The sequence below is a fragment of the Erinaceus europaeus genome, chromosome 12, assembly GCF_950295315.1.
Source record: "Erinaceus europaeus chromosome 12, mEriEur2.1, whole genome shotgun sequence".
NCBI classification, from domain to species: Eukaryota; Metazoa; Chordata; class Mammalia; order Eulipotyphla; family Erinaceidae; genus Erinaceus; species Erinaceus europaeus.
In genome coordinates this window covers 6,827,409-6,840,325 of record NC_080173.1, presented here as the reverse complement: position 1 = coordinate 6,840,325, position 12,917 = coordinate 6,827,409, and the positions used below count along the sequence as shown (strand labels likewise).

The window sequence follows — 12,917 nt, the reverse complement described above, 5'->3', positions numbered from 1 at the left end:
TATGCACTTTTGAGATATATCTCTTGATTCACAGAGAGAAGAGTCCTTAGGTGACTCTAGATTAATAAGTCAAGACTAATGGGTCACACTGGGAAAAACATTTATAGAAAGAAAACAAACAATTAAGCCCATAAGTGATAATAAACAAGAAAGAAAAATTTCTTACAGATACTTATCTTCCTTATATTATCTAGCTGTTAACAGACTACTTTGAGAAAATGAGAAGCAGTGAAATGTAATAGTTCCATGATCCATAGCCCAACATTTCTTCAATTCCTTCATGTACATCAGTATATTATTTTTCTTTACTTATATGCAAATGAAAAGTGACTAGAGAGCATAAAGGAAATAATGAAGAATAATTTAGCCTTGAGTCTCAGATGCAATGTGAGGTCATAAAACTCCATTGTTTGCAGATTTCTGTCTTATTAAAGGCAGGTTTCTCAGTTCCATTCCCGGACACACCATGTTCACCCAAAAGCCACAGGGACTTACAGACCAAAGATGCTAACTCCCTCGAATAGATGAATCTTTGCCATGAACTAGAAGGTCGAGTTCTAGCTAGCTTTTCTATTTTCCCCTGTGACAATCAACAGAGGATGGAAAGATCCCACAACCAAGACTGGAAACAACTTGAAGATACACATCTGAGTTTAAGTCTCCATCCAGCGTAGAACATAAGGTAAAGGTGGGAAGAAAGCATTGATTATGTAAAGGGCTTTCACTAGTCCCAGGTGCAGTCCCTAGTATAAGCACAAGTTAGACCTGAGCAGTTCTCTGATAAAGAAAGAAATAAAGAAAAAAATAACTTAAATAAATAAGAATGAGGGAAAATATACCCACACAATGTTTTAGATAAGAGAATGGAGAATCTCCTTTCATCTGTAAGGCATGAAAGCAACACTGACCATGTTACAGAGTCACGGAACATTTTGTTTTTAAGTGTCTGGGCAAGTTCACCGTTCCCTGGACGTGTATTCATCTAGAGAGGCAAAGACAGAGAGAGAGAGAGATGAGAAATACCACAGCCAAAGACCTGCTCCTAGCTCAGTGAGACTCCCACATAAAGCTAGGACTTGAAGCTGGACCACTTACACAGTAAGGCAGGCACCCCCTACACAGGCCCTAAGAACAGCATTTTTTTTTTTGTGAAAAAGTTCTCATCTGGAATCCCAGCTCTCCCACCCACCATGTAATGAGTGGATTAGTTTAGCTCAATTCCAGAAAGCAGTTGTTGACCATCAAATGGGAGTATGATTTGTGTGATGCTTGTTCCATTATCAGTCAAACAAAAGAACTTTTTCTTCTTCCTATATAAAAGCCAAATATAAAATAAAACTTCGAAAATGGAGAGTTGGCCAGTAACGCAGTGGGCTAAATGCACATGGCACAAAGCGCAAGGACCCGCGTGAGGATCCTGGTTGGAGCCCCTGGCTCCCCACCTGCAGGGGAGTCGCTTCACTAGCGGTGAAGCAGGTCTGCGGGTGTCTATCTTTCCCTCTCTCTGTCTTCCCCTCCTCTCTCCATTTCTCTTTGTCCTATCCAACAATGAACGGCATCAACAGCAACAACTACAACAACAATAAAAACCACAAGGGCAAGAAAAAGGAAAATAAATAAATATTTTTTAAAAACTTCAAAACTGGTTTATGTGAAAGGAGAAGGGGAAAAGAGCACAGGTTGGGAGGGCAGTAATTGTTGTAACCTGGAGATTTGTAGTTGAGACGCCCTCCTATTTATATACTTAATAAACATCTGGAATAAAACCCAGAGAACTTATCAAGACCAACGGAGACGCAGAACTGAGCTCAAACTAGCTTTCTTGCCTCAGCTCCTACCATTCGCCTTCACTGCCTGAACCTTCTTTAGGGAGAAGGCTTTCCTTGTGATAACAAGGGCAAAGATTTCTCTGTCTAGAAAACTCACTTATCACCATGGTTTCTCTCTCTCATTCAGTCTCTGTCTGATTTCTGATGAAACAGCATCTACTCAGAATAGCTTCCCTGGCCGTCCATTTGAATTTTAAATTCCTAAGCTCATTGACAATGTCATTGCTCTCCCTTCTTCAGTTTTTCAACGTATTTATAAATTATATGATCTATTTGTGACATTTTCACATCATATATTTATGTCTTTCATTATTCCCATATCCACTCTCATTCTCCTCTCATCACCTTAGTAACCTAGAATTAATGAAAAGCACTATATATTTTGTTCACTTCTGTAGCTCTGGAGCTCAGAGTAGTGCTTTCTATATAATAGTCACTCAATCTACATCTGCTCAGTGAATGAATACATGCCTGCTTCTTGATTTAAGTCTAGGAAAAATGTACATTTAATGAGTATCAAGCCTATACTTAATTAGTACTAAGAAATGCACTGAAATGACACATAAGTGAATTACTTGAACTTGGTTTCATGAAGTCACACAAATACCAGGGAATATAGTCCTTTTTAATTGGTCATGGAATCTGGCAGAAAATTAACATTTGTTTCTATGTTGAAGGTCTTCCTGTGTGGTCACCAGCTTCTATGTTATCAGCTCACAGGAGTCTACACCTTTTCCTTTGAGTCACTTCCTGTAAGCTGCACACTTGATTACGGTAATTAAAGAAAACATCTTCCGATGTGAAATAAGGTGTGAAAGAACAATCATCAAAAAGTAAAATGGTGAGAACATTTCTTCCAGCAAAAGCAACTTCCCCTTGAAAGAGCTCACCTATTATGATCTTTGTGGAAGCATCTATTTTCAGTCCATGACTTCTCCTTGAGGAAGAACAAATTCACCTCAAGGAACTAAAATACCAGGAAAAGTCAAAATGACTTCAAAAAAATTATTTTGATAGTCTTTGGCAATCAAAATTCATAAGACATAATGTCACTGAAATAAACCCAAGACCTTCTAGAATTATAAGAAAAGTATTTTGGAAGAAGACTGTTCTCCTTCATTGTGTTATATTAGCTACACAACATAAATAAATATCCCAGGATTCCTAATCTATTTCTTGTTGGAACTTAAATTTGAGAGATTACAAGAAACTTGTAGCTAGAAACTTAAGTCAATTTTAAATGGCTCTTTATACCCAGAATTACTTTAAATCATTCAACACAAATTTATGATATTTTATACATATGACCGTAACTATTTGCAGTGTAAATAATTTGTTGAAAGCCAATTGTGTCAACTGTTAGAGGAAAAGCAAAGAAGCAAAGAAGCAAGTTCTTCTTCAAAGAGATCCCTCAATTCTCTGGATCACCAGAGAATTCACGATCTCCATACAGAGAAACGACAATAAAATGAAAAAGTCAGTAACTACTCTAAATTAAAAAGCAAGGAAAATGGGGGCAGGAGGTAGAAGATGCTTCTCCTGGTTGTGGTGCTAAGAAGTTGAACTTAATCATCACACCAGTTGGGGTTATAAGGAAAGACATTTCATTCATCCTGTAATTCTACTGGGCTCACAATTTGAATAAGCAGTAAATTACCTTATATTTATTTATTTTCCCTTTTGTTGCCCTTGTTTTTTTATTGTTGTTGTAGTTATTGTTGTTGTTAGGACAGAGGGAAATGGAGAGAGATGGGGAAGACAGAGAGGGGGAGAGAAAGACAGACACCTGCAGACCTGCTTCACCGCCTGTGAAGCGATTTCCCTATAGGTGGGGAGCCGGGGACTTGAACAGGGATCCTTGTGCTTGCGCCATGTGCACTTAACCTGCTGCGCTATACCCAACTCCCATTTTAATCTTTTATTTTATTTATCTTTTTATGACCCCATCTTCTATAGGCACGAGTAGATTTGCTCCTTAACAGTAGGCACATTCCTTTTACAGGTTCTACGTAGGAGGACTTAGTTGTTTCTGTGTTCTCTACTTTTGTGACTCACAAAAAAGAAGTGTGTAATACGTGTGCTTAACCAGGTGTGCCACCACCTGCCCCCCCAAATTAGTAAAGTAACAGGTTCCTTAGAATAATGCTAAAAAAGACTTCCTAGCTTCTTCCAACATGAAGACCCCAAATCTCATCTGATATGCTCTTACCTTTTGGTTCCTGATTACTCAACAATTTGTTCTGTTTTGTATCTTAATGCTTTTCAGCCACCAACTTGCAGATGCTACCATGACGCCAAGCTGACTTCCCTGGGCAGGCGACCTCACCAATGTGTCCTATCTCCCCAGAGTCCTACCCCATTAGGGAAAGATAGAAATAGGCTGGGGGTATGGATCAGCCGGTCAACGCCCATGCTCAGCAAAGAAACAATTACAGAAGCCAGAACTCCTACCTTCTGCTCCCCATAAAGATATTCAGTCCATATTCCCAAAGGGATAAATAGTTGGGAAGCTTCCCATGGAAGGTAGGGAATATGGAACTCTGGTTGTGGGAACTGTATGGAGTTACACCCCTCTTATCCTATGGTCTTGTTGATCATTATTAAATCACTTATAAAAAACTGTATATAAATGAAATACATTAATGCACTATGAAGGTGACCAATCTTTGTACTTAGTTAACTTTGACTTTCTTGCTCTTCTCAACAGGTTTAAATTTGAAAATACTTCAAGGTGTAGTGATACTCAAAATCATGTCTCTATTCCGATTTCTTTGGGAGTGAGAGTGTAGGAGTATCTTGTGTTCTTTACATCTTGGTGAAAGATAAGAAGTTTAGAATCTGATTTCTTAGTGTCTAACTGCCTTTTAATATCAACACTAGGATGGGGGGGATTGTATTATTTATCATTTGTCTTAATCCAGTCAGGCTATTGTCATCCTAAATACTACAGCTCAGGGCATTTAAAACTTAAAACAGCAAACATTCATTCCCTCAAACTTTATTATTTCTCAGGATCCAGAGAAATGGCTCAGCAGGCAGTCTATCTGTGTACACACGCAGTCCAGAGTCAAGCCCCATACCACAGGAAATGTCTATGGTACCAGGGAAAATTCTAGAACTATGGTATCTCTCTCTAAGTACACATGAGAATAAATGAGAGGCATATAAAATACACACACACACACATACATACACACAGGACAAATGATTAAAGAGTGGTGAGACTATACATGAGCAAGGCCCTGGTTTCACAGGAAAATCAATTATTATTTCTCAGTAGAAGAAATCTGATCAAGATGTCAGCAAATTCAGTATCTGCCAAGTATTTGTTTCTAGTTCCAAGATGGGTGTCCTTTCACTGTGTCCTCATATGGCAGAAAGAATAAAAGAGATCTCTGATTCTTTTTAAAATTGCCACCAGGGTTATTGCTGGGGCTCAGTGTCTGCATGAAAAAAAAAAATCACAAATCTCAGGGCCATTTTTTCTGTGTTTTCTGAGAAAGAGGTAAATTGAGAGGTAAGACACAGATAGAGAAGGAGAGAGAAGGCCAGGTAGGATTTCCCAGTCCTCAAGGACTTAGATTCAGGCACCTGGTCCCAATCTGCAGGCATAAAGCTTCAGGGACATTTAACAAGCAGTGAAGCAGGTCTGCAGGTCTCTCTCTGTCTCCCACTCCCCTCTCAATTTTTCTGGCTCTATCCAATAAAAAATAAATAATAATTCTTTTAAAAATGGATGTATTTAAAAAAAAATACCAGACCCAAACTTTAATCTGTAGAAACTCCTTTAAGGACAAAGTCTTTACACTATAAAATGTTAAACTAAAGTAAAACATGATGATAAGGGAATGTGTTGATTCTGTTCTAATCCTAAATAGCCCTATTTATTAAACCAAAGGCCAAAGCACAAGCACTGTGCTTTTCTCAGTGATATGAAAAATATGTTTCCCAGGTATTTTATTTTTCCAGTAAGAATCGGAAAACTTTCCATTTCCCAAATCTGATTTACAAAGTCACTTAGCTCTCAAAAATATATATAATCTAATTCTATAATCTAGAAACTGGTTGCAAATGATCAAGGAGGTAAAAAACATTACAACAGAAGTTAAGATTTTTAAATGCCACTCCACTGAGAAAGTGGGCTTGCATAATAAGGAATGAAAGTTCACATGATTTATGGAAAAAAAAAAACATTGAAAACTCTCTTCTATACCAAGAACCAAGGTCCTTCGGCTGATTCTCTATGTTCTAGAGTCAATACTGGGAAAATACTAATCACATGAGTATGCCTGAACTTCCAGTGTTACAGATCCCAGAGCCACTCAATCGCCCTTGACCAGGAGCATTCATCAAAGTCATCGATCTTACTGTGACTTATCTAGTTTCACTAACGAAAAATCAGGAAGGAGCTGGGTCTTCATTTCACTTGTTTCCAGGATACTCCCAAGATTTTCATTTAAATTTTCCATATGGCCCCGCTAAACCAGCAGAGATTAATCACACCCGATCCTTATGAAAGAAATCTTATGGCTAAAAAATTTAAAGCATGATTTAGTCAACATCCAACTGTGTTTTTCCCTCAAGAGTAGTATATTAATAACCTAAGGTATCTTAAAAGACTTTCCAAAGAATCTCTGACCAATAGGCGCTACTGAAGACAGAATCATTCATAGATTACATAGTGCTTGCTCTTAAAAAAAAAAATCTAATCTTAACTGGGTGTATTAACAGCTATGTTATACATTATTATCTTTACAATATGTTTAGTAACTATTACCAGTCCAGTTAAAGTCAAGTGGCCTCCCCCAGGGCTCTGTTCTGGCTCCTACGCTACTTAATATTTACATCAATGACCTCCCAGAAACTTCTTCAAGGAAGTTCATCTACGCCGATGACATCTGCTGTGCAACTCAGGCATCCAAGTTCGACATCCTCAAGGAAACACTCACGAAAGACATGTCTCTGATATCTGATGACTGTAAAAAATGGCGACTAATCCCTAGCACTGCTAAAATGGTATCATCTGTTTTCCATCTACACCATGCCTCGGCTTGCGTGAGCTTAATGTGCAGCTTGACGATACGAGAATCCGGCATGAAGCCCAGCCAGTCTATCTTGGCGTTACTCTCGATCGCACTCTGTCATTTCACGAACATCTCATAAAAACTGCAGCAAAGGTGGGCGCGAGGAATCACATCATTGCAAGACTAGCCAGCTCCTCATGGGGCGCGAGCGCTTCCACACTACGATCATCCTCTCTGGCATTATGCTATTCCACTGCAGAATACTGTGCCCCAGTATGGTTCCGTAGCCCCCATGTCCACTTGGTCGATTCCAAATTATATTCCTCCATGAGGATCATTTCTGGAACCATCTGTTCCACCCCAGTTCCATGGCTGCCAGTCCTTAGCAACATCGCCCCGCCAGATATTCGTCGGAATGCGGCATCATCTAAGTTCTTTTCCCACGTCTACGCTCGACCGGACCTGCCAATCTACGCGGATATCTTCGCCCACCCTGTCCAACGCTTGACGTCTCGTCACCCAATCTGGTCCCCTATGCCTACACTGAATTTCTCTGTTCCAGACTCTGGGAAACAGAGTTGGCAGTCAGCTGAGGTCAAGAACAAACACCTCATCACAGACCCCTGCGAGCGTCAACCCGGCTTTGATCTAGCACGTTATGATCGGGCCCTCCTCCATCGCTATCGAACAGGCCATGGCCGGTGCGCCGCTATGTTCCATCGCTGGGGAGCCAGAGACGACCCGAACTGCCCCTGCGGCTCCAGACAGACTATGACCCACATAGTCAACGACTGCCACCTCTCCAGATTCAAAGGAGGTCTTGAAACTTTACATCAGGCTCAACCTGATGCTGTTGACTGGCTACGGAAGAAGGGCAAACGCTAGAAGAAGAAGTCCAGTTAAAGAGAGCTTTAGAATAAGAGCAGGGAAACAGGTTATTCAAAAATTTGATAAATGTCCAAGGTTCTATGGTCTAAAACTAGAAAAGCTAGAAGTCAAAAAAGGGAGTAATCTAAGGTCATAGTCTTTCTACGAGAACATACAGGATAATAGTTTTCCTCTTTGGACTCTTTAAAATAGGGAAGGGTTTCAGTTTTCTAGAGAGAGTTTAGATGCATGTAACCTTGCTTAGAAAAAGAGGATGGGGGGAGTCAGGCGGTAACGCAGCGGGTTAAGCGCAAGTGGCGCCAAGTGCAAGGACCAGCAGAAGGATCCAGGTTCAAGGCCCTGGCTCCCCACCTACAGGGGAGTCGCTTCACAAGCGGTGAAGCAGGTCTGCAAGTGTCTGTCTTTCTTTCCCCTCTCTGTCTTCCCCTCCTCTCTCCATTTCTCTCTGTCCTATCCAACAACAGTGACATCAATAACAACAATAATAATAACTACAACAACAATTAAACAAGAGCAACAAAAGGGAATAAATAAATAAATAAAAATTTAAAAAAAAAACAGCCTGGAGCAGTGAAATCGCACACAAGTGCAGCCACAAACATTTAACTAACTATATATAAAGAATATCTATTCTATATCAGGGCACCTGCACAAAATAAAAAGAAAAAAAACTAAAAAAACAGGGATTTAGCTAGTGCCAGCTATGAAAGTAATTCTGAGCTTAGTAAACCCAATCTGAAACTAATGCTAAACTTACTGCAAAACAAGTTCTATTTGAGACTCACTTTTGTAGTAAATACAATAGAAATAAAAAATTCTCGGGGCCGGGTGGTGGTGCGCCTGGTTGAGCGCACACATCACAGTGCACAAGGACCCAGGTTTGAGCCCCCGGTCCCCACCTGCAGGGGGGAAAGCTTCATGAATGGTGAAGCAGGGCTGCAGGCGTTTCTCTGTCTCTCTCTTCTACCACCCCTTTCCCCCTGGATTTCTGGCTATCTCTATCCAATAAATAAATAAATAAAGATTTAAAAAAATTCTCATGCTGAATACAGTCTTTTCCTGACAGGTCTCCCTGTCTCTCCCCCCCCCTTCTGTTGTCACTGGAACTTCACTGTGTACCAGGCTGGGTTTTTCAACTAAAAAGCTAGAGACAGAGAAAGGTATTGGGCACTGATGCTTCCCTCAGTGTGCAGGGGAGCCTGACTGTAGTCTGGGTTATACCTATGACAAAGTAAACACACTGTTCTAGTGAGTTACCTTGCTGGTTCTTCCCTGAGAATTTTTTTTCCCTTTTTAGAATTGTACTGGTAATTTAATAGTGATTTGCAAAATTTTATGATTAGGTCTATCTCCATGCTGCAACCAATACCAAAGTTCTGTGACCCTCCCGCTTCCCCAGTGATAACCACTGGAGTTCTAGAGATAGTATGACAAATCTAACGATTTTCTTTTTGCGAGTTCATGTGTTTCAATTTCCTAGACCCCACATATGAGCAAAACCATTGATGGTGATTTTTACTGACTTCACTGAGGAAAATCACCTCTAGTTCCACCCACTTTATTCTGAAGGACACTCTACTAGGCCTTTTTAATTGTAGAGTAGCATCCCAGATACTAGATATCTCATAACCGTACTTTATTTATTTATTGGATAAAGACAGAAATTGAGAGGTCAAGGGAGGCAGAGCTGGGGAGAAGAAGAGAGACACCTGTGTCCCTGCTTCACTGCTTGGGAAGCTCCCCATCCCTCTCGCAGGTGGGGACCCCTGAGTTGAAATTGGATCCTTGGGCGCTGTAACAACTGGGTGTGCCACCGCCTGGCCCCTCCTGTAACTTCTTTATCCAGTCAGACAAATGACAAATTCTAATCACATGAGATGAAGGAGAGGAAGAGGAAGAAGTTACATTGTGAAAAATCAGCAGGGCTGTTTATTCATGCTCAACTATCTGGGAATCAAACACTTAGCTCAGAGAAAGAAGGTGTCTGAATTATTCTAGCAGCTGATGATCCTCTTCTGCCATATTTGGTTACAAAGGGTACCAGAGGCAGGCACTGATATGTAAGACAATAGTTTTCTGAAGAGTCAACATTTCCTTAGTAATTCCATATGTAACATTTATGTGGCTCCTTCCTTTCTGTAGTCTACTTTGTGCAGTCTTATAAAATCATGTTTCATCATGTTGTAGATGAAGACATATCTTCCTAAGCAAAATTTTGGATACTGCAGGCAATGCAGACAATTTCAGGTCTTGCATTGCTGTCTTATTTGAAATCTGAAAGTTTATTTTTAAATGTATAAGGTGAAATTAATAGCTGTAAAGTAAAAAAAAATATTCCTAAATGAAATACTCTTAAAGCAATGAAGAGTGCTTCTATTATTTTCTGTAAATAGACCAATTCTGTTCATAAATTGAAAATGAGGTTGCAAGCAATGCCTGTAAGAGGAACATGATAAGGAATAGCTATTGGCTGAAGGCAACAGCGAGACCAAGTTATAAATTCCTAAGTGTTTCTAAATCTATTTAATTTAGGGTCAAGTGGACGCTAAGGACCCAGCTTGAAGGACAGTGGTTCTTTCTGCCAGGAATCACACTGCTTTGTTATCACTCTGCTCTCTCGGTAGCAGACTGATTACTTTATAAATGTTTTCAAAATGCTTATGCTTATAACGTAGGCTATTAAAGTTCTATCATATCTCTTGTGATAAGGGATGATGCCACTTCTACTGGATAAATTACCCCTGCCATCTTACAATTTATTTTTGGATTACCTTAAAGGAAAACATTAAAAAATAATCATTCAGAGTTAAAAAAAAAAAAAAAAAACCTTGGACCTGGTGATGATGAAGCTGGTACAGCACATATTTGCCGTGCATGAGGATCCAGGTTCAAGTACATGTCCCTCCTCTATGAGGAGGAACTTGATGAGTGGTAGAGCAGTCCTTCAGCTAACTCTCTCCTTCTCTATGTTTCTATCAGAGAGAGAGAGAGAGAGAGAGAGAAATGGGGAGGAAGAGAAGCAGTGAATTCATCAAGCAGGCACTGAGTCCCAGTAATAAGCCTGGTGGAAAAAAAAAAGAAGAAGAAGAAGAAAGAAAGAAAGGGAGAGAGGAAGAAAGAAAGGAAAGACCTTTATTTACTTTGAAATGTCTATCATTTTAGAAAACAAACTAGTTTGAACAATTATAAAGTGTCTTGGTCCATATAATTCAATAGATCTTAACTTTGAACAATATTTTTAGATGCCTTGGAAGTCACTGAGCCCAATGTATTTATGTTATATGTGTAGAAACACTATCGGGTAGGCAAACTACCTTGCTCAAGGCCACAAGTAAATATAAACTGATTTCATTTCTATTTTACTCACATGCCTCTATCAAAATTCAGGTGAGACCGGAGATGTAGCTAATTGGGGAATGGAAGCTAATGCAAGTATGTTGCACACAAGATTACCACAGTCTTTCACTTGGGCATGAAAACAACTTCACATTAACCCTTCAGTCCCCCAATTCAGAATAAGGAATTGAAAAAATGGTTTATTGTCTCAATATTGTAAGTAGACATAAAGTAAATAAAAAACAGAACTTGCAAAATATAGCTCAGATGATAAAAAAGAAACCCTCAGGTCTCACTATTTTCAAGTAGTTATATAAATAGCATTCTAAGAATCCTAGAACTGAATCTGAGATAGAGAAAAATAATTTATGAAGAAATTTTTCTTCTAGAAGGTTTTATTAAGAAGACAAGTTATCAGAAAGTTTTGCCAGAAAGAAACAGATTTTAGAAATGGAGGGTCAAACAGATTTTCAGGAGAGGATATTTCTTATCTACAGCAACTGCAGTTATCAGCAAACAGCAGCTTCAAACCAATCATTAATTTTTTGAGGCAAATTATAATTAAATTGTAAAGCACTTAATATTAAAACTCGATGGACAAAGCTGATGTGAAGAAATTAATCCCAAACTCTGCTAAAGTCAAGATAGACTACATTTATCTTATATCTGTCCGCAATCAGGTTTGTCAGTCAGTCAGTCACAGAAGATTAGAATCATGCAGCTGGAGAAATGGAGAGCTGGCAGAAACTCAGAGATTAGTCTGAATGCTTTGAACTTATTTACTGCAGGGACAAGGGAAATGCCGTATCTGTCAATGGAGCGGCTGTTGAACAGGACTTACGGCACCAAGTTAGGGAACAAGGCAACTTTATAAAAGAGAATTCATTATGCCATGATTCATAGTCACTGCTGTGCTATAAATACTTTTATGGAAGTGTTTTTTTTTTTTTTTTCCTTTTCCCTTCTCTCTCTCTCTCTCTCTCTCTTTTTTTTTTTTTTTTTTTTCCAAAGTGGCTGTATGGCTGAACACTGTTTCCAGGACTCACATAATTGCACCTAAAAATCACAGAGTGTTAGAGCAGTAAGAGCCACTGGAGCTTACTAGGATACCTCATCAGATTTTACAGGTGAAGGAACTGGAGCCTAGCAAGGCTTGGAAACTTTATGGAGGTCAAGGAGTTAGTGCCTGGCCGGGGCAGGCTTGAGCTGAACCCCTGGTCTGGCCCCTCCAAGCCCAGAACAGAGCACATTCCACCACACCTTGTCATTTTCCAGTTAGGGCACGGGAAGTGCCCTGGATGGACCACTGTTTCCTACAATTAGACCTGAGTCCCAGAGCTTGTCTATAGCCAGAGAACCTGAAGCATTTGTCTCTCCAGAGTTCACTGGTGTTTCTGATCATTACTTTAACAAGAACGTATTTTTAGCTCTCTTCCTTCCACAAGCGATCTTCTAATTTAGAGAAGCCGCGTTTAAGCTTAGAGCTCAGACTACCTATACTTTTATTTTAAATTTCAGAAATTCAAGTCAGTGATCCTTAGTGGGTTGTTTAATACGTAAGCTACTGAACTGCTCGTGGACATGTAACTAAACAAAGTGGATCCCTATTTGTAAGGAGTCTCCAGGTTAGGTGGTCTTCATTAAGAACAAATAGTGTTACAGAAATGTCAAAAACTAGATAAATAAGGCTGATGAAATAGCTCACTTGGGTAGTGTGCTGCTTTGCCATGTCCACAACCTGGGTTCAAACCCCCCACACACACACACACTGAAGGAAGCTTCTGGGATGTGGTCTCTCACTTTCTACCTTTTTGTATATATCTTTTAAAAAAAAAGTAGA

At 39.6% G+C, this 12,917-nt stretch overlaps 1 long non-coding RNA gene across 1 annotated transcript; it reads left to right on the top strand.

The window, feature by feature from the left end:
• Positions 1-448: 448 nt before the first annotated feature.
• LOC132541694 (uncharacterized) lies at positions 449-3,001 on the top strand. The gene is made up of 2 exons (XR_009552793.1): positions 449-688; positions 2,507-3,001. It is a non-coding gene; the product is annotated as an uncharacterized LOC132541694 (long non-coding RNA).
• Positions 3,002-12,917: the final 9,916 nt, after the last annotated feature.